Here is a 26,482-nt window from a genome sequence, read left to right on the forward strand (position 1 = left end):
CATGCCCATGCCAGTATGAGAAGGCTCATGGAGGCAGCACTGTGGTCCTGGAGCCCAGTCTACACATGCCTGGGTAACACTGAGCTACTTCCTAAATCTTCTACAGCACAGAGCAAAGTAAAGTTTACTTCAGGAAGTTTAAAATTGATAGAAACACAGGCTCGCCTACATTGAAAAACACCTAGGGGACTTCTGCAAATGGAGAAAGATTGAAAATCACTAGACTACACAATTACATATGTATGATTATTACAGGGAGCTAATCTAACTGCAGGTAAAAGCTCTCAATATGGGTTGCTTTAACAATTGGCATTGTGTATGTACTGGAAAAGAAATTGCTGTTGTTTTGATTTCTTCAGATGAAAAATGTTTAAGTGTTAAAGCACACTTGTTCCATCTGGTGGGACCAAAAACCCACACACTCTCACAAGTGTCTGGTCTGTTTGGAGGTATTTTAGCCAACAAACAGAATGCTTCTATGGTCAGCCATCAACAAACAAGATTTTCAAATCAATTCTTTAGATATGAAATGCTACCTTGGCACAACTGTTGTCTTCAAGCAATGACTTTTAAAGTAGATTGTTCTCCAGAGAAAAATGAAAGTGTCTCTCTGCTGTTAGTGTGATTTATGCTTCAAGTAATGTGCATACCTTGAACAATAATACTTGCATACTCAATTCTATTTACAAGTAAAGGGGGTTTTTTTGTAATTTCTAGTAAGTTTTGCTTACATGATGGGTGGAATGATTAACACAGACAAAATTCTAATGGGTGGGACTAGTTACTACAATGTGGATGCTTTTTTGAGCAGCCTTTATGTAGTTGAGGTGAGTTTCATGCATAAATTCATGTTTAGAAATTTCATGCTTACTTTTGTCTAGAGATTGAGGTACATGTATAGATATTTGTAGAATAAGTGAATGTTTAGTTCTACACCATAAGATAGACTACAACTTGATAGCCTAGAATTTTTGGAAGATACAAATATGGTGAACAATCTCTTCTTCTAGCTTGGCTTCAATGTATTTGAGGTACCTCTTGTCATTTTTTAGCAAATGTATATTGGTGTTCTGGGGTGATTTGTAAAATTGGATTATTTTATATTTATGTTTGAGTCTGAATGCAGAGCGTTTCCATTTCTGATTATCACTGCAGGCTCTCCATTGAGAGAGGAATGCTCTAGAAATAGCTGTTCCAGGGGCAGTGCCTTCTGCATATAAACGACTGACCAAATACAAAGTCACAGAACCATGTAAGTTGGTGATAAGCAGGCATCTCTGGAGGTCACCTGGTCCGGCCTCCAGCTCAAAGGGAGCTACTGTCAGCAGTAGAAATGTGGCTTTGCCTTGCTGAGTCCTGCAAACCTCCAAAGGAGGTTTTGCAACCTCTTTGAGTGAAGTAGCACTCCATCATGGTCATTTTGCCCTTGGGCATGAGGTACAGCTAGTAATCAGTTGGTGTTTCTTGAGCACACAGTTCTAGGTGGAAGAAGGAGGAATTAATCTCTCAAACTGTAAGACCTACACTGTAAATCAAAACACTTTCCATAAGTAGGTTTGCTGAAGAAAGAATAAAGGGGAAATTCTATGCTGGTTTCCTTTAATTACTTTAAAGCTCAACAGAGGAACTTGAAAATGTTATATGACTGCATGCCAACACATCTCTTTTGGAAACAGCAGAATTGCTACTCCTCGTTTTGCTGATGATGTCATGAGGAATCTGAAGCAGCAGTCTGAACAAACTGCAGCTTAGGCAATGCTTTATCAGCAAAACAGTTATGGATTTGTGGTTAGCAGCATATCGACCATGTGTTTTAGTGCATTTGGCAGTTTTATCCTTTAATCTGCTTGTAAACCCTTTTTGCCAGCTTGTAAGATTGGCTTTCTCAAAATAAGTAAACTGCAGAGGTGATTGTATGTGATGTTACACTGAGATGAGCATCTCTCATGGTTAATATGATGCCATTTTTTTCTTATTGGGACTATGGGAACAATTTGATAAATAATGTAGTTATACATTTCAATAAAAAAGGGAAAGAACAGAGTAGGTCAAGCTGGGCACAACTAGATACCACAGTAGTTGGTTTGAAAATATTTTTTAAAGTTGGAATGAACCTCATGAAGTCTGAATTGGGGCAAGGAAATGTACTCACTTTCAGAAGTAATTTTTGATTTCTGTGAGACTGACTGTGTGGAAATAACAGTGATAGAGATCCTTTCACCCTTGGGTTTGCAATGTGTAGAAATTTTTCAAGATTCTTTCAAACTATTTCCCACTGGAAATTTTGTGTGCAGTTTGCAAACAAATTTGCCCATGTCCTTGCATTTCAAGAAGAAGCAATCAGTTTAAGTGACAACTCCTGAATGATGGAATACACCTGAAAATTTGCAATATTTGTTCCAACAGTCCAGCAAGATTTCATATCTAGTTGTCAAGAATTCACCTGACAGAGATGAGTGCCTGAGGACAGGCCTTGCTTTGGGTGCCACTTCCCTGCTGAGCCCTGCTGCTTAGGTCGGCCTATCCAGACATGGACTTGCTGCAGTTGAGTTTGCAGGTTGCCATGGGCATTAAGTAGTTCAAAATATGTTCTCACATTTTAATAACAGCCAGTTCCTGCCCTTCTGGGGCCGGATGATAATAAAATTACCGTGTGGAAATGGATAGAGGACAAATGAAGTGCTGCTGAAAAGCTAGATGTGACAAGCAATATGAAGGAATAAGACATTTCCAGGGCTTTCATTTGTGCTGCATTATGTGAAATGGATGAGAAATGGTTTCTTTGTTCAGTCAAGATTTTGTTATGAGGCAGCTAGGTCACCGAGGTTGACTTACAGTGAAAACAGGAGGAGAATATTGATGACTCCTGATTGCTAGCCAAAAGCAGGAGAGGGAACAGCAGTTCATTTTAAAATTGAGAAGCGTAAAATGTCACAGAACACAAGTTGTTTCTGTTTCAGGAGGGAACCTGGGTAGAGAAGTTTTTGTTCTGTTTGTGAATAGGCATCAGACTTGATTGTGTGGGCAGTCACAGATATGCCAGGCCTTAAAACTGTACAGATGCCATTATCAATGGCCTTCCCTTGCAATCCATGTTGCATCCACTTATTGCGTTGAAACATAATGACTGAGAAGTTTGTATTTCTTTCCTTCCCCTAATAGGTTAAATATTTTCTGACTCTGTAAGAAGTGAATAAATAAAAATGGCTGAAACCCTTTGAAATGCACATGATAGTTTTTTTCAGTTAAAGGGGTTATTTTTGATGACAGCACTTCAGGTCTATTATGTAGTTAAGAATCCTAGCATTCCACTTCCCCAGTGCTGCTGGGTCCTGACATAATAATATGCACATCAAATTTGCAGGTAGTCACACAAGTGAACAAGAGTGCTGTTTTCTGCATTTCCTGACTGTTTCCTTATGCCTGTCATAGGCCAATCATTTAATCAGCACCATTTGCTGATATTTTTGTTAACTCAGGTTTTCTGAGTACTCTGTCAGAGATACACTGAGAATGTCATGCATTGCTAGCAAAAGGGCAAGAATAAACTTCACTAAACCACTTCCTGAGGCCTTTCCTCCATTGGGTACAGATTCCTCTCCAGCATGTACCAAAGAATAGCTGATTTCTTGGTACAGTAAGTCTTACCTGTGATGGAATGGGATGGAATTTTCAAAGGGTTGAAATAGTTATCTGTGCCTAGAAGAGCTCCTTTTAAGTGTGTTGGTTTACACCTTTTTAGATTGTCTCCATTAATAATTGTTCAATGCCTTGTTTTTTCTTTTACTGTTTAAAAGTTACTTTGTTTTTTCTGCAAACAAGGCAAAAGAGTTTGTACATAAAGAACACTTTGGAATATTACCTCTCTGTGTTCAGAAAAATATGGAAACAAATCCAAACAACTAAGTGTACAAATTTTGAAAAAGAAAAATACTGTGCATATATCTAAGCATATTATTATACCTGCATACATAAGTAAAGATAAAACCCATGCATGGTTTTACTAAATCACTACAGCTGCTTGAGATGCATCTTGTTCACAATTGTATTTATGAAATTGCCAACTCATATACATCAACAATTATTTTTCCTGTGTCAGGGAAAAAATGGTTTGAGATAAAGTTGACATTGTATGATAGGTCCAGAAAAGAAGGGGTACTTGTTTTATGGCTGAATGGTGGCATAAGGTCCTCCTAGCTTGTAATTTTTCCCAGTCTCTCTGAGCTGGAACTGTAGGAATTAAGTCCCTACAGCACTCTGACAAAAAAAAAAAAAAAAAGAAGTGGGACAAAAATGTCACAGACCTTGATAAATACATCAGAAGATCTACTCATCCAGAAGTATTAAAATTGCTTGGAGTTTGATATGAGGAAAGTATCCAATTTGTGTAGGTTTAGTTGGACAGCAGCTCAAAGTCAGTCCAGATGATTGACTGAAAATAGTACATGAATATGTACTATTTTCCCCCATGTGGGCATGGATAGGTGCCTTGAACCCTCGATATAATAATGCCTTTTTGTCTGGCCAGTGAAGATAGATAGGGCAGTTAGAGATACATTAATTCTTGATGCATATTTGCTTTTTGCATTAAAAATTGGGCATGGAATGTTGCTGTTGGTCCAGACAACTCGTGTCTGACACTGGTTGATCTCTGCTAGGTAGCTAAGGCATGCATAAAGTAGCAGAAAATTTTGATCTCCTATCTGCTCAGGACTGCTTTTTTGCAGACTCAAGAAAATGATAAATTGTACAAGGTTGTAAGTGAAATTGTTCTGCTTCTCTCCCTTCTGAATGCAGTCACAACTTAGTCATCTCTTATCTGTTTAATATGAGAAGGATTCAACACTGCAACTCAAAAATCCATACTTCAGTGTTACTCTTGTGATCTCTACTGCCCATCTGACACTGTCTTCAATGGCTTGTACAGAGAAATTCTGGTCTCATATGTACAGATCATTTTTCATAAGCTGACCAATATCTGGGCAGGAGATGGGAGACCACAAGAGTGTGGCTTTGAAATTATGAGAGAATGTCCACAGGCTGGCAAATGGCATTTCTCAGTGGAACACTGCCAATTGGTCATGATCTACCAAATGTATCTTGGAGTTTTTTTCAGCCTGGTACCTGATTTTTGCACCTCTGACAGATGGCACCCCAGGCCTTTCATATCACATTTGTTTGTCTCCTCAGTCTTGACTCTGAGGTAAGACTGCCATCTATTGAATCCTCAACATTATCTCCTGCAAAATTTAGCTTTCCACCTAAATACTGACCAGTCGTAGTCCTCCTTTGTTTATGAGATCTGACAAGATTGGAGGCCTCCCTGGCATGCCTTCAGGCTAGATCACCTTGCAAGCAGAGATCAAAATGTCAGAAGGCAGCAGCTGAGCAAGAGCTCTTAACTTGCTGCACTGATTCTCTTTGCATTGAAAGAAGCCATTACAGATGCATCTTTCCAGAGCGGGGTTGTCAGATGCATTTTTCCAGGGCCTGTCAATTGCAGTAGGATGCAGCTGTCTTCCATCAAAGGGAATTTCAGGCACTTGAGGATAATAGAAAGAAAGAGATAAGAATAACTTTCAGAAAACACAAAATTGGAACATGATTATAAGAAAAAACCTCTTCCATTCAGAACATTGATTCCTCTCAATGATTTCTCTCTGCTTTCATTTATATGCAGGAATATTCTCAAGCGTAATAAGATTCATACCCTGCACAGTAGTAGCAGAAATTTTTAAAAGCACTGGCAAGATGCAATTCTGAAATTCTGCCTTCTCCCTAGACACCACTTCACCTTAATAGTTTGATAATGTGGAAATCCCATAAGCACAATATTTGAAATTTTAAATTTCTTTTTTTGCATTTCAAGATTTATTAAGAGAGTCTGCTGAATGCAGTGGACTTTTAAATAAGACTCCCTCATTTAAAGAAGTTAACTGACCACAGTCCAAAGTTGTTTGAAGCCATGTGGCTCAGTGGTCTTTTCTGGATGCCAGTGCAGTGGGACTCTTAACAGTTCAGCCAAGTTGAGAGGGCTTGAACATTCTTTGTTAATCTCCAGGGACTTCTCTTGCACAGTCAACAAAGGTCTGTTCAGGAGGGTGGTGAGGAGGCTGACTCTCTCAAAACACACAAGGATCACTACCAACCTAGCACCTGTTGGGTTTTCAGACATTCCTTCTCCAGGAAGGAGACTGAAAATGCCAAAGGTGCATGGCTAAAAGCTTCATTTCATTTGACATATTCTGCACATCTGTCTAGAAGATCTCTGTAAGGCTTTCCTTTCTTAGCAGTTTTCCTTGGAATATCTCCTCTGTATAATAATTTCCAATGGTATCACGTGTTTCAAGCAAAATCCTAAATATCATGCACTGCAGGATCGAGCTAAGCATCAAAGATGTCTGAGTAGTGAATGCTCAGAATATTAAGGATTATTATTATTTTCTGTTGCCCGCAATGGAAATGTTTGTAGCTATGCCAGCTGAAAAATAAGGTAGATCACAGGCCCAGTTGTTCTTTGCTCTCCCAAAAACTGATGTGAATTACTGGGAGCACTCAATTCCAAAGTGTGGTATATTCCCCTTCATTGATAAAGCAGCAAAGTTGCTTGTGCCTGCAGATCCTTCCCTTTGGGTTTAGGAAGGATAATGCTTTCCTGTTCAGGCACCATAAATGAGGTAACCCATCGCCATCAGAAGGCAATGGAAAAAACAAGGACCAAAGGTTAGCATACATCTTTGGCATTGCCTGGATATTGGCAATCCCCTGTCCCCTGCTCACTTCCTGCAGCCCAGGATGCAGAGGCCTCATCTTGCTCTGCATGCAGTAGTCACTTGTGGCCCTTCTCCCAAGGCTGTATGAGCACTGAACTCCTAATGGAGCCAGAATTGCTTGGCCATTGTAAGGTGCAGCATAAGAGATAGAAATGTTCTTATCCCTTAGGGGGATAAATTGGATAGGCACAGGAATGAGAACAAAAGGTTTTGGAGTGGATTGAGCAAATAATACATTTTACCACATGGGTATCAGTGCATGCTGGGTGAACATATTGCTCAAGAGGGCATGTTAAAGTGCATAACTATTGATGTGTGGGATTGTATGCTCCAGTGTTCTTTTATAGGGGTTCTTGTCACCCACTTTTCTCACTTATGTACAGGCAAAAATTGGGCTTTGCCCAGCCTAGTCCTGCACAGTGATCCTGTACGAGGCCTTTCAACACAATAAAAGCACCTGTGCAACAACCTCTATCTGAACTTCATCTCACAAGGGCAGGACAGACAGAAAATTACCTCAGAACTGAAACATTATCTTCTTACTTGAAAAATCTCCATTTTTTCTCAGTCATCCTTGGGGCTTTTCATTCAGACATCAATAGATTCTTCCTTGACTGCTGGGCACCCAGAGAATGGTGATGGCCCAGGAGCTTTTTGTGTGCTCCAAAAGGCAGCATCTTGTCCAATTCTTGACTTCAAAGACTAAGGGAGATTTGGTTCCCCTGAACACATTGCATAAGACAAAAACAGGAAGTAGATGGGCATTTACAAAAATAAATTTCCCCACACTTTGTGTGAAGTATTAACCAGAAAAAACAAATAATGAGTTAATGTATGTGTTTTATTCCTCCTGAGGGAAATATGAATATGGATCATCATTTATGCTGGACAGGAAATCTGCATAACTTTAATAGGGCTTTCTATTAGTTTGTGACAAATAACAAAATGCCAATATATTCACCATTCCAAACCCATTAAACCTGTCAGCTTTGCAAATGATTGATAAAATGCTCTGATTTAGACTTGCACATTTCATCCACATTTTACTAGAACCACTGCTTCATGTATGAGGCACAGCATTCTCACCAGTTTCTCATCAGGGATAAGTAATTGGCCAATTAAATCATAGGCATGATATCTTGTAGAGTGGAGTTAAATCAGTGATAGTCTATCTCTGAACACTTTGAATCTTAATGTTGGATAAATTAAGCTCCCTTCTTTGCAGTTCCCTTCATATGGAATCCTCTGCTGTGAATAATGGAAAACCTGAATTTGTCAGTCAGGCAGGGCTTTACACTTCTTTTTTGTCATAGATTTGTTTCCAGACTGGGTTCCACCTCTACATTTATTACTGAGAAGGCATTACCAGCTTGGTTGATAAAATGATGCCTCCCTTATTTATGGCTGAATCCTGACTTGTTGGTAGCAGGAAGTGTTTTGTCAGGATGAGGACTCCAGGACTTGATTTTGGAGCTTTCACTCCAAGATTACTTTCCTCCAGTAATTTTGGCTTCTTAGTGCTACAAGTTGAATTAATTTTAGTAGTTCAGTAGTGTCTAGAGCTTTTGAGCTGTACCAGAGGTCCATTGTGTCACAGACTCTATATAAACCATAGTGGGGAAAAGTCCCAATCCTGCAGAGACTGCAGTATAATCAGGCAAGAAGATGGGTAACAAAAAGGAAATGGTATCTCTCTTTTTCAGATGGGGTTTCACTATTCACACAGGATAACAGAACAGTAATGCTGTTTTCAGAAGTGTGGAGAAATAAAGCATTTTGCCAAATGTCAAAAAGGGAATTTTTGTTAAAGCGGGGAGTGAGCTGAGATTTCTTGAGTCCCAGTACACTACTCTGATAAAAAGGCAATCCTCCTGCTTTGTGATTTTTAAACAAAATTCAAGCATATCTCCCATAGGCTGGAAGCTAAGTAACATTCTACTGGTAGATGACAAAAAGCACCGTAGCATGTGGGAAAGGCACAAAAAGTAAACAGAGATCATAAAAATAAATTAGCTGTTCTTTTTCCACCCCCCCTCTAAATAATTTACAGATATCTTAGCAACAGAACTAAAAATGTAAGAATTGCTTCTATTTGACTCGGAGCTCTACCTCATAGTGGGAATATCTCCTTTTAGCACCCAGGGTTAATCTGGATGCTTGGATGAGAAGGAACAAAAAAGGCGAAGTTTAAGTTCCTAGTAACAAAAGTTGTGACCAAGGTTTGCTGTTTACACTCCTGGATCACTTTTCTGCATTCCTGTGCTGGCAGTGACTGTTCCCTAACAGGACTAAATATTTTAAGCAAAATCCCTTCCTGAAATATGCAGCAAACTCAAATCCTTATTTTTAAATTGAGGACAAGCCTAGGTATTTTTCCATAGATGCAGGGACTCCAGCAGGGAAGGTACAAAAGCACTGTTAAGCCCGTAAGTTCTCTTAAAAAAACAGAATCATAGAATTATTTACATGGGAAAAGACCTTTAAGACGTTCAAGCCTAACCAGAAAAAAAAAAATAAACCCAAGAAACCAAACACAAAAAAAACCCCAAGAAATCAAACACAAACCTTTTTTGTTTTGAAGAAGATGATAAAACATGGTTTATTTATTCTTAACCCATTCTTTGTTTATGAGTCAGACAATGCATATGTAGAAGCAGTTGCAGGACCATGAAAAGTCTTGATTTGGACTACATTTTCCACTGAATCTGTGGAGCTGCACCCAGTTTCCAGTACTGAGGAACTTGGTGTGATGTCATGTCAGGGGCCGATGAGGAGGACAGTAATGTTGCCTCTGCTTCACCGAAAAAATTTCCTGATGACAAAAGCAGAACATAAGCCCTGATTGTGGGGTTTTCCCAGCCCAGCATGGAAAAATAATTTTTTTATCTTTTCTTTTTGGTGTTCCGTGAACTTTTTGTAGGTGGATCATGTGTGCATACACTGAGGAAGGAACAGACTTGGCTTTTCACACCACATCAGAAGGGCTTGATTGCTTTTTTGGAGGGAGTGTGCCCAGACACCATCAGGGGATAAGTAGTAACCAGCTGGTGAGAGGTATTTAGAGTAGAGACACATTTGGTGATTAAGTTCTGACTGTTGCACTGATGGCCTTCAGCCTCGTTTCCTTAATGGGGCAGACTTGGCAGCACGGAGGAGTGGGAACACCTGTCTGTTGGCTTCCCCCACTCCAGCCTGAGCATCCTATCATTTGAAACACTGGGCATCTGCTGCTAGACCCTGTCTTTGTGAGCACTTACACATATTTTCAAATACTTGCATGAGATAAATGCCAAATTCAGCTGGGGCAGGTTGTCAGGAGTCAGAAACTGAAGCTGAGCACCTTCACCTCTGGAGTGATCAGTGGGCTTGTTTAAAAAGAGTTGCAGAACAGAAGTGCAGTGAGTCTCAGCTGTGATGCATGGTAGGCTTGTGCATACACTGAAAACCAGATGTAAAAAGCACCTGCATTTAATCAGTCTGGGGAGAGTTGTCTCTGAGCTTTATCAAGACTTCTGATCAATTGCTGGTGCCTAACAACACCCAGGGAGGCACTGGGAGTTGTTATGTCACTGGCAAGATATAATACTGTTGTTAATTTAATGCTCTTTAGATTGTTTAATTTGGAAATTCAGATTTAATCAAATGTCAAACTCACCGTCCAAATTCCTAAATTAAACATGAATTGTTTGGAAGCTTCTCCAGAACTGCTGTTTGTTGCATCAGTCCCACAGTCACTTTTTTTGGTTGCAGAAGCAACCATTTTGTACCAAGGTAATTTGGCCCTTACTACAGGAGTCAGAATAGCTGCCTTGAGACATACTGAACCCATTTTCTGTAAGAACTTGTGATTTTTAATAATATCATCAAAGTCATTTTGGTGGAGGCTGAGCAGGAGTGGAATAAAAACCCACAAAAGGAAGAGTAATTCCCATTCTCATTAAGGCATTCTTTTTGTCTGTGTATCTTGATGTATGTCTGCTTAATGACTGTCATGTCCCCGATCCTCCCGAGGGTATTCATGTTTGTCTGCTTTTATAAGAAATGAGTCATGGAGTTTGGGCATCTCTGTCACATAAAAGCATCTACAAAGATCTGAGTGTAAACACTAGGGTTTTGTTCTGCTGGTTAAAATCATGCTCTGCAAACACTGTGCTGGCTGAAGTTGCATGTAGTATCTTTGTGAAAAGGGGAAAGACCAGACTTGGAATGTAAATATGGATGAATATTTGTTAACAGATGAAGCTCTGGAGCAACTTTTTAACTTGATACTGGAGTTTTTGGTGTAGTGTTGTAGCTGTCTGATTGCTACAACACTGCAGCCTGGTTCCTTGTTAACAGCAGGGCTTGTGTGAGCTGAGCGCTGCTGAAAAGCCTGTCCCACTTCTGCCTGTGAACGGTTCACAGCAGAAATACGGGTCCATCTGGTTTTTATCGACTTCCTTCCACACTGGCACTTCATAATGGCATTGAGGATGGGCTGTGAGACAGCAGCTATTCTAGGTTAGAGTACACATGCCAAGTGTCTCCCCACGTTGTCCTTGTGCAGAGTTGAAGGATTTGGAGCAAGGGTTTCGCATGAGACTGTTATTGCATAAACGCATGTGCTATCAGAAGAATTTTCAGAACAGTGTGGTTTCTGATCTTTTGTAAATCCAGAACAAATGATACAGTTTTATTTCATATTTTCCTTAAGATAATTGAAAGCATAATTTAATCCTTAATGCAGAGTATCAGAAATAAAATGGTCATTTAGCTAAGTCTCTTAAAATAGTGACATTGCACTCAGTCTAGGAGGGCTTACTGAAACACACTCTGCTGCTCCTCCTTTCTCAGGATCACAAACAATGCAAACACCCTTGCTCCAAAAATAGACTTGATCAATACCACTTGTATTTAGATTTTCATTGCATTTATGATTGTTTTTCAACTTTTCTTAAAAAAACCAGCTAGCTGTAGTTCACTAATTCTGTTCTTGGTGCTACTGGCAGAAAGGCAGTTACAAATGTGTTCTGTTAGTGCAGAATGGATTTTCAATATGCCCCTAAATTTCAGCCTGACTCTTTTACACTAAGAACACTGAAACTCATGTCCCACATCTATTCAGGGATTGTCAATGGTACCAAAAAACTTGCATTCTGGTCAGTGTAAAAAGAGGTGAATCTTCCCTGAAATGCTGCAGAGAGATACTGGGGATGCTTTGTTGAGGCAGTTGTAACATTTGATATTGATGGGACCCTTTACCTTGCCAGATCCATTGGAGCAGGATGTGATTGAAAACTTCTTAGCCTAGACCAGTAAAAGTGTGTGTGTTTGTATGATGTGACTTTCCTCAGTTCAGCTAGGTTGTTGAATATTTTCAGAAGCCAGCAAACAGCTGCTGCTTACCTTTTCCTCACTCACTTTGTAATTTTTGACCTGTTACTTTAATTTTGTTTCAGCCTTGTTTTTACCCAGATGTGACTCGGACTTGTCACTGGTGCCTGCAGTACATGGAGCAGGAAAGGAAAACCGGGAGGGAGAAAGGGACAGGAAAGAATCTGGCAGTGTGGTCAAAGCCAGATGGTATAAGAGTATGTTTGGGGAAAGATATCTGGCTTCTGAGAATATTTTCTACCCTTGTTATTTAATTTTTTTTAAATGACATAAGAGTCTGTGGTTAATATTGCTTTGTCACCAATGTGTAACAGCTAAAATGTCTTCTTCCTAGCCTGCAGAAAGCTGTGTCCCAACTTAAGTGTGAAGCAACATGTCAGAAAAGCAAAGTGACATACCAAGTCCTGAGCAAGACTTTTCTTTTTTTTGCTGAAGGGTAACGAAATCTGAAAAATGGGGAAAGCTGTTTTGGTTTAATAGATCTTGCTTTAATGCAAGACTGGTAAAGGGCAATATGAGTGTGCTGTGAAGTGGACGTACAGAATGGGTAATTTAATTTTGTTGCTGTTGTAATCTGCTGGGCATTTTTCCAAAACAAGAGTAGGGAGTAACTGGCATATTTCATTACAACTGCCCAGATGACTAAGAGGAGATTAAGCCTTTAATTACAAGATTGAGCATCCTCAACCAGCATTACAGCTTGTCACAGTCAATCCTGGAAAAATCTAGAGGGTCTCAAATAGATGACCTGTATGTACCTGCTAAAGATTTTATGTCTTGCCTATTTACATATTTATTTTATTGAAATTATACAAATGTATGTATAAGAGGATTAATATTTTCCATGAATTGGAAATATTCTCATGCATCTGGTCTCCCAGCCATGTGGCACTGAAGCAAGCTGACAGCCAGTTCTTTTCTTCTATGTTTTCATATCAGCAACATAATTTTTAAAAGGTGCTACCCTGTGTGGATAGAACCTTTAAACATCATATTTAAACGCCTTGTCTCCTTTTTGACTTTTCCCTTCAAATTAGCAAGGCTGGTTGCCGTCAGCACTGGTGAATGGTTAACATTCTTGCTGATTTTACTTGCTATCACACTGTCAAGTTAGGAGATGACACGCAATGCTCATGTAAAAGTGGCAGAGAAAAGACTTTTGGTATTTTTTTCCCTTGTAAAATAGGTAAAAAGGCAAATGGAGTGATCTCAAGTACAAAGAAGGGCTGTCTTTTGAAAATATTTCATTAAACCAACCTGTATGAAGGACCCAGAATTTTTATAAAGAATAATGATCTATCATTTGAATATTTTGGGTTTTGGGGAGCTCCTTCAATTCAATTTGACTGTAATGGGAGTTGGAATGGCTCAACTTATTGTAGGAAAAGAGCCTGAAATCTATGCCTTTATGCACAAGACTTAGGTGATTAAATTTGAGACCTTTTCAGTAAATTATGCTAAAATAGTAGCCAGAGCAGAGTGAAAAAATTTCTAGTGCTAGTTCATATGTGCTAGGTTGAAGATTTGACATGGAATGCTGTATTGTGCCAGTGTTAGATGGTTTGCCAGAGAGGAGCATTCCCTGGCATAATGCTTGGGTACTGCAGGCAGTACCTGGCTGTGAACAGCAGTCATTCTCTCAGCTGCACAAAGTTGCAGGATGTGGGTGATTTTGTTACTCTGATTCCTTAGGTCCTGGAGCAGCATTCAAGTTAATAAAGCCCTGGTGCTGTGGACATTTCTATTCTCTGGCACAGGGAGCAGGATGTATTAAAGGGGCAGTTGAAAACAGCCATCAAGTTGGACTTTTAACACACACTGAATCTGCTTTCCTCACAACGTGTCTGACTCTGGTTGGCATAAGGTGGTTTCTTCCTGACAGAGGTCTCTAAGAAGAAAGCAACAGTGCAGCTTTTTAAGACATTACAGTGTGTTTATCTGAGACAGCAAGAACTAAGTGGTTGCAGGCACGCCAGCTGTAGTTGAATGACTGAAATATGGTGACCATCAGGAAAGACCTAAAAAGGAGCACAAAATTCAGCTTTAATGGGATTACGGTGGAAAATGGTGTCCTGTGAGCATGCAGTTTTTGATGTCGCTACTCAGAAATCCTCTGGATGACAAAAAGTATTATGGAGAAGCTGTAATTTTACAGGGGATAAGTGCACTTTCTCTCTTGAAATACAGCATATGCAGGCAGTGGCCTAGTGAGTTGACACTCTTCAGCATCTCAGTTCAAGCAACACCACTGTTACATCAGTGGGATTTTTCTGCAACTTAATTGTCACTTAATAAGAGGAGAGAATATTTTCAAAAGTGAAAATATCCCTGCTAGCTTCCTTGAAAGGAGCTTTACCTTTGAGAGCTGTGAAGTTAACATGAGAGAAGTCAGTAAACTAGCAAGCATTTCGATACATAAAGGTCAAGGATAACTATTAGATAGAGTGGCTGGCAGGGAAAATCCAGGCATTTAGCAGTGGATTCATGCCACAGTGAGTTATGATCAGGCAGTTAAATAGCAGGGTTATTTGCATCATCTATGTGGCTCCACTGTGCTATTAACCATTTCTCCTAGTGTCCTCTGCAACAATGCTTTTGAAAGTTTGTATTTAATTGCACATATATCCTGAGGCCCAGACTTCTTGTTCTTGTGTTAGTGGCTTTAGCAGGGATATCAAGAGCTGCAGGATAGGGCATATTGCTTTAGTGTAAGAAATTCAAAGACTACATTAAAGTAGCTCTTCCCCTTATTTGTTCTTATGTATGCTGCTTTTCATTCTTTGAACATGACAGGAATGTATTTTCTTGTCCCCAGTAGTAGAGTGCGTTGTGAGCACTGTATATGTCCCTCAGCTATGACTGAAAAATAAAGGAGAGAAACAGCTGCAGCTATTCCGTAGCCAGCGGCAGCAATCACTGCATGCTGGGTCGCCCGCTTGGCAGGCTCTACAGCTCTCTGCCCAGTAGCTAGTACAATTACCTCAGTTTATTTATGGTTATGGGGGGACATAACAAGTAAATTTGAGGAAAATTTCCATTTTCATGGTATACCTGGAAGCCTCAGTCAATGCACAAACTTAGCAACCTTACTTCTGTAGAGGCAGAGGCTGAAAACCCATTCTAACCCAGCTATAATCACCTTCCTTGGGTGTGCTTCTGTTGTGACCTCACATCTGTGTTTTCAGTGGTCAGCCCCATTGAAAAAGAAAGGTAGACAGTGGAGGGTACATCTGCACTAGTGTTTGAGTTTGGTTTAGGAATCTCATTTTGATGAGAATCCCTCCTGTTGTCTGCACTTCTTTCATTCACAGCAGTCCTTGGTGCTTGTGAGCTGGACTAGTTTTGGATGAAACTAAAACAGAAGCTGCAGCTCTACCCTTGCTAAAGTATGCAAATTTCTCTTTTTCAATCCATGGGAGACCAAAGCAAAGCTGGTCCCAAGTAAGCTGCCCTGAAATATATAGGATGTGGTTGCTGGATCTGTAGCAGTACTGTTATAAGAAACTACTCCAGCTGGGCTACACTACTTGCCCAACTTGCCTTCATGCATCTCTACTCCCATGTAGGAGACTCCATATTCAAAACCTCTCTTGATGGAGGTGGTGATGGTGATTTTCCCATCAGCCCTGTGTACTCACAGCAGAGCAGGATGAGATGACTTCAGGCACCAGCAGATTCCCAGCTGCCCAGGGAGGAATGCCTCCTTTATCCTGCAATAACTCTGGTCCTTTGAAGATGGATGATCCATATGAACTCCACTTTCACATAACTTTCTCGGTGCCGTAATGAAATGCCACTACCAGGACTCCAGATCTGTTGAGGAATAGAAGAACAGTTGTGACTGCTTCATTTTACAAGCTGTTAATTAAAAGTTGCTGAATACAGCACAGGATACAAATACTTCCTGTGTAGTAATGTTTATTACTATTACTGTCTGGATGAAACAGGACAGATTATTGCATTTATATAGTTGTTAAATGATCAACAGAACACCCTTTGTATGGAGGCTGTGGAAGTTCAGAAGATGCCCCACAGCAGCTGAATAAAAGACTGGAGTTGCAGCTTATTCCCACGATGTGGGCTGGGTGGTAACCAGTCCAGTTCACTCTTGCCAGGACAACTGTGTGGGCCTATTTTCTTTCATGCTGTACCAGAAAACTGTCTGTGGTAGCCAAACAATGCCAATGTTTTCAGTATTACATTACCATAATTGAAAATACTACTGAATTGCTAGAAAACTGCCAAATCAAATGTTCCAAATAACCGTGGTGCCATTTGTCTGACAGATAATGTTTGATTTTCTGAAGAACCATACAGCATGTAGAATTAGGCGAGGGGAAATACACTGCATGGTTATTAATTCTTTAATACTTGAAACTACTTAGGAAAGAACATGTAGATCAAAGCTTTTGCATGAGGAGATTGAGCTTCTGAGACAGGAGATAGCGGGAGCAGTCTGGAGCAATATAACAGAATCCTGGAGGATAAAAAAAAGAACTGATTACATTTCCATTAGTTTTTAAATCTCCTTTGTGTTCAGTTTAGACATTTTCATGGCTCTTGAATTCCAGGTTAAATGTAACCTGTTAAACACTTGATCTCTTTTCTGAAATTGACAGATGCTAGCTTTCCATTTCTAATAAATATGCTTGAAATTTTTGTAGCCATCCTTCAAGAAGAAGGCTAGGGTGCTTGTTGATTTCTGATTATCTCCTTAGATTTTGAAAGAAAGAGGTGGGTTGTAATAATCCATTCTTTATTGAAACCACCCCCAAAAGACATATTTCAGACAGGTCAGATTTTCATGACCTCAGTTGCTATTACTCATAGAATGGAAAAAGGAGGGATAATCCTTTTTTTCTTGTTGTGATGTGCATTTAATGATCTGATTCATATTTAAAGCCCAAGTCTACCATAAGTACATTCCCTATTGATTTCATTGGAAAGAGAAATAGTTTTTTATACACAAAAATCCTGTAAATCCAAAAGCTGACCCTCCTGAAGTCAATGACAATTATTCCAGAGATCTTGTAAGTGCCAAAATTTAACCTCAAGCTCCTCTGGATATATATGGGAGCATCGGAGAAATTATTTGGAGCATGACTCCAGTTCAATGAAAAAGAAAATAAAACATTAAGGGTCATTTTCATCTATTCCTAGCTTTTTAGCATTTAATGTACTCAGTAATTTGATAGTGTCAAACCTTCTGAGACTCTATGCTGGTGTATATTGCAGTTTAGTGTTACTGAAAAGGATCAGTTAAGCAAAATACTGATTTTCATTGAAAACCCATCATATTTCATTAGAAGGAATTACATTTCTCCTTGTATAAGTTGTTGAATAACCTGAATTTCGTCTGAAGTATCTCTGAATCCATTGAAGCAAATTAAGACTCCTACAAATCCTGTATTAGTAAGGAAAAAGTTGATACGCTACATTCTTTATATTTCCCTGACATATAATTGTGTTTATTTCTGTAATTAGCACAAGTGTGAAAAACAGCACAGATTAAGACAGCAAACAGTCCAGTTTACAGAGCTGTGACTTTGAGTCACTGGGAGGAGAGTGCTGATCACTGGCTTAGTTTAACACACAAGCCAAGGAGTAAATCATCAGACCACAAAAGTAGGCTTTAGGAGATGTTAATGCTGCTTATGTTAATAACCCTCCATGTGATACAAGAAAGTGTATAAATGGTTCTTTCACCATTGGTGTTTTTACCCTTTTGGTACTAACTGGCAAAGCTTCAATTTAGAAAAGGTCACCAAAAGGTTAAGTTCTTAGTGAAATTTTTTCAGCTCTTTAAATAAAAAACACTTTTGGATCTTCCTTCTTCTCTCCTTTCCACCCCTTTCCTGACCCCTTTTTAATGGGTATAAGTAATACTGGGGAGGATTTCCTGGATGTTTAGGAGTCACTTTGGCCTCACTGACCTCAGTAGGCATATGTTGATTTTGACTAAACACCTGGTATTTTATTTTACTGTGTGTTTTCTTGCAAAGAGAAGCCTGAATCTTGACTGCTTGGTTGGTTTGGTTTTGGAGGTTTTTTGTCTTACAAAAAGTTGATATCAACTGGCTGTTTTAAAACAGTGGGAGTAAATAAATATTGACAGAAAGTATAACATGCTGTAACAAATATAACTCTATCTTCTACTGCTGATTAAAAGTTGAAAGTCAGATTTTTACATATAATTTGTGGGTGAATAGAGCAGGTCTTTGTAATTGAAGGCTGTCAAAAGAGGAGACTTCTAACAGCTGTCTTTTACTTTATAAGGTGTTTTGTTTGTTAACTGATTCTTGGCTGCCACAATTTTGGGTGTATCTGGGTGTGGGCACCCACCATGCTGGTCTGTGTTTTAGCTGTCTGCCTCTCCCCTGGAGGCACCATCACACTGGAGACTGTTGTCTTAGGGATGAAGTACTGCAGGGTATGTAAAATATACAACATCACACAGCAACTTGGCTCTTGGTGTGCATCACAGCCCACTCAACACACCTGAGGCATGGTGTGAAGCACCTCAGAAAGGTTCAATCATTTTTACAAACCCAAGTTTGCTTATGTGCTCAGTTCATTGGTGCTGAAGTATTGAACTCTTTATCAAGAGGCAAATGTGTAAAATTCAAAATGAAAGCATTTTATGTGCAGCAGGCTGGATTGAACCTTGAGGCATGGTGTGAGTCAGAGCAGAAAGAAAATCTTCTGGCTGGTAGTAGCAGGTGTATTGAACTTTTCATAGGTGTGATTTATGCTTCTCTCTGCTTTCTAGCCATTTTTGTTGGGCTGAAGGTGAGACAAAACAATTTATCCCATGCCTTTAAAAAACAAGTCAAAGTAAGTTAAAATCTACTAAATTTTCTTCCCTACTTCCTTCTTTTTTGACCTTGCATCCAGTGTGATGGTAGCATGGTAGCTACTGCTGGTAGCAGCAGCACAGACAGCATTGAAAACAGAGAGAAAATCCTCAGGTCGTGCCACTAGCTAGAAGAGATGAAGCACTACTTAACAGGGCCTGGCTATGTTCTCTTGAATTTTAGACATGTTTTGTTTGGTTTTGTCCATACTTTGTTAGTGTAGCATTATGGTTTGCATATGTTTACTTCATGGCAGCAAATTTGTCACTGATGTAATTTTGTCTGTCCGTGTGAGTGTTGTGCAGTCAGTGCTCCTGTTGGCACCGAGCTTGAACCTCTTAGATATGAATTACAGCAAGCCTTGATGTTCAAAATGCAATATATTTTGTCAGAAAATACTTTTGCATTGAAAGGAAAGTGTTGTTTTACTAAAATACACAGCCATTTCACCTAATCTCTGTTTGTCAAGTCCAATGTTAGACAAAGAGTGTCCCTCTCCAGGGTATGTCCCTCCTGATGTAGACACTCATGTGAGAAGCTGGAGCTATGGATTCAAGTCCCTGGCTGAATCAGACAAAGTGACAATTTGAGCTTGTACTTTTCTAGATCCTAGGTGAGGTTTTGTTTAGGGCTTTTGGTTTTGTGTTGTTTTTTTTTTTTTTTTTTTTTTTTTTGTTGTTGTTTTGGGGTTGGGGTTTTGTTTGTTTGTTTGTTTGTTTTTGTTTTGGTTTTTTTTTGTTTGTTTGGTTTGGGTTTTTTTTTTCCTTTTTTGCCCACTACAATTTTAAGTGTAAATTCCTTACCCCAGCATGGAACAGAAAAATATTCAAAATGTTTGCAATTTTCTTAATAGAAAAAAAAAAAATCTTGCCCTTTTTGATAGACTGCAAGGAACTCTTTATTTAAGTGATGTGTCATTCAGGAGGAAAACAGGATGGGTTAGTTTGGATTCTGTAATATGTGCTGGTCTGGAACCTCATCTCACTGGCGAGCCCTGAAAAGTGAGAAATAAAGTCTCTAAACATTCCCTATTTCCACAAGAGAGCTTTGGCATTAGCACAGAGGTTTTGGGAGCTGCTATGTCCACATTTTTGTAAAGATAAAGGAATGTGGGAACAGAAGCTGCTCTCTGCATTGTCTCCACTCCTGGGGAGTGGAGTTTGCAGTTTGGGACAGAGGGTGGTTCTTTTGTTGTCTGGAGGACAAGGACATAGATTCTTCCTGGCCATTGTGGAGCTCTTGGGTGGGTGGGAAAGGCGCTTGGGGCTTCGGTAGAACTCTTATTGTCTTCTGTTAGAGACAGAAGAAAGCCTTTGTTTTGTCCTCCTCCATCTTTCTCTCCATCCCCCACATAAGAGATGTGAAAATCACCCCTTAAAAATACTCGTCAGATACATGTCTGTATGTTTAGGCACACACACGCTCACGTGTGAGGGCATGTGGGTATTCCTTGCCTTGTCCTGGGGACATGCAGGTGGTCAGCAGGTGGAGAGCACTAGCACACAGCAAATGACCCGATTAGTTTTCCCCTGTTAGTCCAAACAATGCCAGCCCTGCGAGTTATTTCTGGAATGTGTTAGAGCAGAGCCATGTTCAGCAGACTAGCTTTGTTGCTAAGGAATAGTGGCAACCACGGGGAAAAAAAAAAAAAAACCAACAAGACAAAACAAACAAAAAAAAAAAAAAAACCAAAAAAACCCCACAACAACAAAAAAAAAACCCAAAAAACAACCAAGCTGATTTCTAAGCTTTTAGAAACAATGTCTGGAGGGATTTCCCTCTGGACTTAAAGAACATTAATCTTTCTATCTCTTGTCAGAATTACAGTGTATTTGTGTTCAGGTATCATAGCTTGGCTGGGGCCTTATTTGTAAACACAGACAATTGTGTCTTCTCTGAGTATTAAGGGTCTTTTTATTTCAGGAAAGCAATTTGGCCACTTCAAATAAATTCTTTACATCTTGTGATTTCAGCACTTGGGAATAGCTTCGGCTTGACAACCTCAGGTATACCAGGCTTTGTTTTGCTAAACAGCTTTTCCTTAAAAAAGGGAGAAAGATATTGTTTTTTGTGATGTCTGATGAGCAGATCAGCACCTGGTCCACAGAGAAGGAAACCTAAGCAGTATGGCAGCAGTGTAGAGTTCTTCACATCTGTGTCTGTCCATATGGGCAGAGAAATTCTGTGGCACTCTTAATAACTCAGTAGAATTGATCCCAGTGGTGGTTGTAGAGGAGAACATGAGTTTGCCTGCTGTTGCTAATGGATGGTAATATCTGTTTAGTTGCACAAACGGGTGCATTTTGGTGCTAAATCCCATTTTCTGTAGGTGGTCTGTGGTCATTCTACATGAACTCTTAACTGTAGATTTCTTAACTGCTGTTCAGTAAATTGAATTGGAGATTGCATCTTTCTTGAAAGAGCAGCAAGAAATAAACCTGCAAATAAATAAGAAAATTGTGAGGGAGCAAAGTAAATCTGTGTATGTATCCCATCAGTTGTATGCATTGCCTCTACACTGATATCTGGCTTAAAGCATCTACAAGAGCCAGGTACAATTTACTCCTGTAGTAGAAGGGGGACAGGTACTTTTCCATGTGTGCTCATGGCTAATGGTCAGAAAACTGGGATAAGTATGATATTAATACATAAATGGAGTAATAAGTATGAATTGTTACTCAGTATAGCACCCTGTTTGCCCTTCAGATATGTGCTATAAAATTTAGTCTGTTTCACTAAAGAATTAAATAATAGGAAGATTGGTCAAGAAACTGTTTCCTGCTTCAAGAGCTTCTCTGCAGCTAAAACATTTTTTGTACCAACAAAATTATAAAGCTGAATGTAGATTGTGCAAGTTTTATTTTCTTGAGTATTACTGTCAAATAAATCCATAAAGATGATTAAAAGCTGGCTTCCTCTCGGCCCTTTCATTTGTAAGGAAACAAATGTGCCAGTCTCAGCAAACAGATGTCCACATCATAACAACCATCATCACAGTTGGCTTGAAACCTTGCCTGTCTCATAAATGCATCGAAGGACTGAAGAGACAAGGAGTTTTACACCTCTTGGTCTCTCTAGGTCAGGTCTGAGAGAATAGCAAAGGAGAGTAAAGAAATCTGCTTTGTTACTTGGATGTTATACTGTATGGGTTTTGAAATCCCTTGATTCCTGTTGCTGTCCTCTAGGGATATATTGTTATTAAAAGAGACTTATAACCAAAAATATGTAAACAATGTTGTTTTGTGATTGTTACTTTATTCACACCATGCTGAGCCTGGGAGGGGGATGCATTAAGGATTTAATGCAAAAGGAGTGGGGGAAGGAATTGAGTTTTATCCCCAGTCCTGGCACAAGCACTTGGATCACTGCAAAGGAGGGAATTTACCAGAACAGGGAGCTGATCTTAGTGCTGTGGGTAATTTTGGGGAGTGTTGTTTGCAAATTCTTTTACTGACTCCTATAAGAGTGTAAGTCAAACTCGTTGGATATGCCTGGGATCTGGCTGTATGTTTTTCAGATTCAAAGATTGCATGAAAATGCAATTTCCTGAATCCTGTTTTTTTATTCTTTCTCTGCATAACAACAACTCTTAAGACCCAAGAATAAATTTACAAACAAAATAATGTGTTTAGACCAATACTTTACTGAGGAATGACTTCAGATTTGCTGTGGGTGCTATAGCTTATCAGCCACCAGCACATGCAAGGCATAAGAGCAGGATGCTTTGGGGGTGCCTTTGTTCCTGAGTGGCTTTGTGGATTTACTAAAGCCTGAGATGCCTGCCAGTCAGCGTTGGTAAGTAGTGTCTCACTGCAGGATGAGTGGGGAGATTGCTGAAACACTGAGTCCCACTTCACAGATTATGGTGCTGTTCAGTGCCTATGCAAAGAACAAAGAGGCTGTATCTCAAAGTGCTTTTAATAATCTCAAATTGAGTTTTAGGGAAAAGGAGTGTGTGATTTTAGATTACTACCTTGTAGGGTAAGGTCCTGTAATGCCAAACTACCATGAACTACTGTCTCTAGTTTTATATCAGAAGTGCATGGTGCCACAAATGAAGTCTACTGTGGCACTGGGATAGGATGGATCATTCCTTGCATTTCTAAAAGTACTGTGAGTCTGACCTGTATGGGGAATCTTGCTGTACATGGCATGTGTGTCTTCTGCTTCTTGTGCTGTGACCTGTCTTGTGTGTAGGATGGTGGGGGTAGGGAGAGGTGTCTGGAAAACATCTGTCTTTCAAAAGGACTGCATCTTGCCTGCCTATACAGAAATGATAATGCTGAATTTCTTATATCGTCAATTTCCATGGCAACGAAAATAATCTCATAAGTGTGGGATTATTGCTTTAGGATCAAAGGGGGGAGAACCTGGGCTGTGAAAGAGAAAGTACACCCCTTACTTTATTTAAATATCTTAGCAGAAGAAGGAGGAAGAAAACAACTCTTGAGATTTGAGCATACTTTGCTTTTACTTCTTGATCACCTAAAACCCAAGCCTTAAATATTAAGCAAATAAAAGCAGGAATGTTCAGCTCTCTTACTCTATTATCTTGTCAGCATTGTTCATTGCTTCAGAGTGCTCAGCAGATGATAAAATAATTGTAGTGGAGCAGTAAAGTATGTCTAAAAGAAATCCTTTCCTTCTTTCAGCAGTGCCTTTGCAGCAACTGGCTGGAAGGTTAGACCCCAAAAAAGAACATGATACTGTCCATGTTGTGGTATGTCACTCATCCCAAATAGCTCTTAATGGGGACGCCAGTGGAAATATTTCTCCTGAGCAGGCTGGTTGGAGAGCAGCAAAAACATTCATGGGCTTTCTGAAGAATTCTAGATGGAGTCCACTGCAGTTTTCACCATGAGAAGACTGTTGCAAGCATCTCAGTGTCCTCTGCTTCTTTTTATCACGTCATTTTGAACCTGTTTGTCTCTCTCATACCTACTTACATATTGAGAAGCTACAGTTTATAGAAAGGGGCTCATCAGCTGCCATTTTTCCTAAAAGAAAAGCTGCAATTTAACATTAACCTAGCAATTAAGCAAAAATTTACGCTAACATGCTGCTTTCTTGCATAAAAATCCCTCTCAGCAGCTCAGAAAATTATCTATGAGAAAGGTAATAGAATAATTCCCAGCATCTTTGATTTGGAAAAGCCATTTTCTGGCATGATTGATATTTCCTTTGTGTTAGCATGGGAGGCCATAGAAAGAGGAGTAATCTCTGTAATGGGTGTACTCCATGCTGGTGCCTGGGGTCCATGATACATTTGTCAGGCTTTAATTAAAGCTCTGGAGTTGAATTTCCACAGTAATTAACTTTTATTTTCAGTTATACTATGTCTCTCATTTTTGACACTGACACTTTCCTGTTAGAGATAGGGGCACCAACTGGCACAAAAAAGAAAGAATGTGGAAATGAGGAATAATTTAAGAAATGATATTGCATTTGCCATGACTTCTGACAGCAGACAAAATCACATTTTCCTTCAAAGCTGTGTTGTTGTTAGCTACCTAATATGTTTTCTGCATAAACACATATCCCCTTACCTTGGTTACTCATCCTTATGAAAGGTCCAGTAGTAAAAAAGCAACTTTTGTTCAGTGGTATTGCACATTGCTGTTACAACAGGCCTTTCCTGTTATGCCTCGCAGAAATGTTTTGCTACCTTTTGGCAAATCTTGACTTTTAAGCATAAATGTGTGCTAGGGAGGCTATTCAACCATTATTTCTGGTATTTCTGCAACTTGTAGTTCAGTTCTGAGTTGGATTTTTAAGAGTAAATACGACAAGAATCTACATTCTATTGTCGAGTCCACGTTCTATTGTCAGTGATGGGTTTGGTTTGCAGGAGTCTCTGACTCATTGAACATACACACTGCTTTTATTAACAGAAGTTAGGCCCTTGTATCTTTCTCTTCCGTTTTTAATTAATATAGTTTTCACACATACTGTGAGGTACTGTTTAGTAGGAGCACAAATAGCGAAATCACAGAGTCATTGTCATTTGGCTTGGCCTTAACAAAACAGCCTTTCCAAGAGCAGAAGAATGCAGAATTTCTCTGGGAAATCTGGAATCCAGTCCCCTTCTGTCTGAACTGCTGTGTCGATTACCCTTTGATAGACACACTGAACTTAATTTTAAAAATTAAAGGTTCTTATTTGGTTTTTGTTTTTTTCACTACCATGGCCTAAAATCTCTGCTATTTATTGTCTGTCCTCTGATTTCCACTTTGAATGTGTTCCCAGGTGGCTGTCACCATGTCCTCACGTGTGCCAGTCTGCATGTGCCCGTGCTCCTAGGTGGGCTAGGTGAAAGCCTCCTTGCAGGATGCTGTAATTGAGTTAAGAACCCTCAGAAAATATTCATTTCCCAGATGTCTGAATGTTGTCTTGTCTCACCCCCAAGAATAATCTTCCAGAGAGGAGGCGACTGCTTTCTAGCTTTACTTTTCTCAGGCCTGTTGGTGTAAACTAACTTAGGAATTTGCTTTCTGTAATTTGCAGCAGCTTTTTCTTTCCCAAATACTTTCAGGGTATCTCTTTTTTCTAAACTGCAAGCTTTTCTAACGTTTGAAGCAGGTGATGGAATGGGCCCTCCAAATGCAATACTACCAGTAAAGAAACAGCTAAGAATAGTGTCGCTTCTGAAGTAAAGCACTAGAGATAATTAGGCAGAACAGTGCAGTAAATCAGTGTGGCACTTAAGGGCATGGCAAAGGCCACGAAAAGAAAGGTAATAAATTGTATGGTGAGAGATGCTAATTGATCATTGTTTGCAATTTCAAGCTGCGTCTCCAGATTTCATTTTAATATTTCTTGTGGACTGAAAAGAAAGTGCAGAACTGAACTGATTGTGATCAAATAGAAGAATGGAAGCAGCAGAGACACATGGGCTGTTCAGGCACCAAATTCCTGTGAAATAATTCTGACTGGCAATATGTTTCCAAATGTTTTGCCTATCTGTTTTATAATGTGCTGGCTCTACTCACCCCACTTGTCTTACAAAACTGTTCCATAACAGAATGTATCTGGGTGCTGTGAAATTCTGTACGATATTTTCTCTATTCTTTCTTTTTTTAAATTTGGCTTGATTCTTCTTCAATTCCACCATCTCTATACTTCGTGCATCCATAAATTGTTTATCCAGTGTCTAGTAAAACTGTTCACTGTAGATAATTTTACCAGCTCTTTGATCAGCTTTATCGCTGAATGTACTTCAGTGCTGTGTAAAGGACTGAGTGGCATTATTTTACATGCAGTTGTTCTAGAGATGTCATGGGGAGGAATCTCATCCATGTGTTCCGCTGCAGTACTCGCTTGGAAGAGAAACTTGGGGTTTGCTTGATTTCTGACCCAGATCTGATTTTAGACTAACCTGTTTTAATACCTGACCTTGTCCCAGCTTATTTAAGATTAAAAAGGAGCTTATGTAAATGGCTTACAGGAGATTCCCAAAGATGGACCTTGCCTCAAATCTGCCAT

General features: G+C 39.5%; 1 protein-coding gene across 14 annotated transcripts in view; it reads left to right on the forward strand.

Moving 5' to 3' along the window:
* Positions 1–26,482, forward strand: part of TMEM108 (transmembrane protein 108) — a 217,185-nt gene that overhangs the window by 87,807 nt on the left and 102,896 nt on the right. Inside the window, exon 1 of one of the 14 annotated variants that reach the window (XM_064416259.1) lies at positions 22,562–22,795. The exons of the other annotated variants lie outside the window; for them this stretch is intronic. The gene's annotated coding sequence lies outside the window, so the exon portion shown is untranslated. Of the gene's footprint in view, positions 1–22,561; positions 22,796–26,482 lie in introns of those variants that run through there. 14 annotated transcript variants of the gene reach the window in all.

This window comes from Passer domesticus, chromosome 1 (assembly GCF_036417665.1).
Source record: "Passer domesticus isolate bPasDom1 chromosome 1, bPasDom1.hap1, whole genome shotgun sequence".
NCBI classification, from domain to species: domain Eukaryota; kingdom Metazoa; phylum Chordata; class Aves; order Passeriformes; family Passeridae; genus Passer; species Passer domesticus.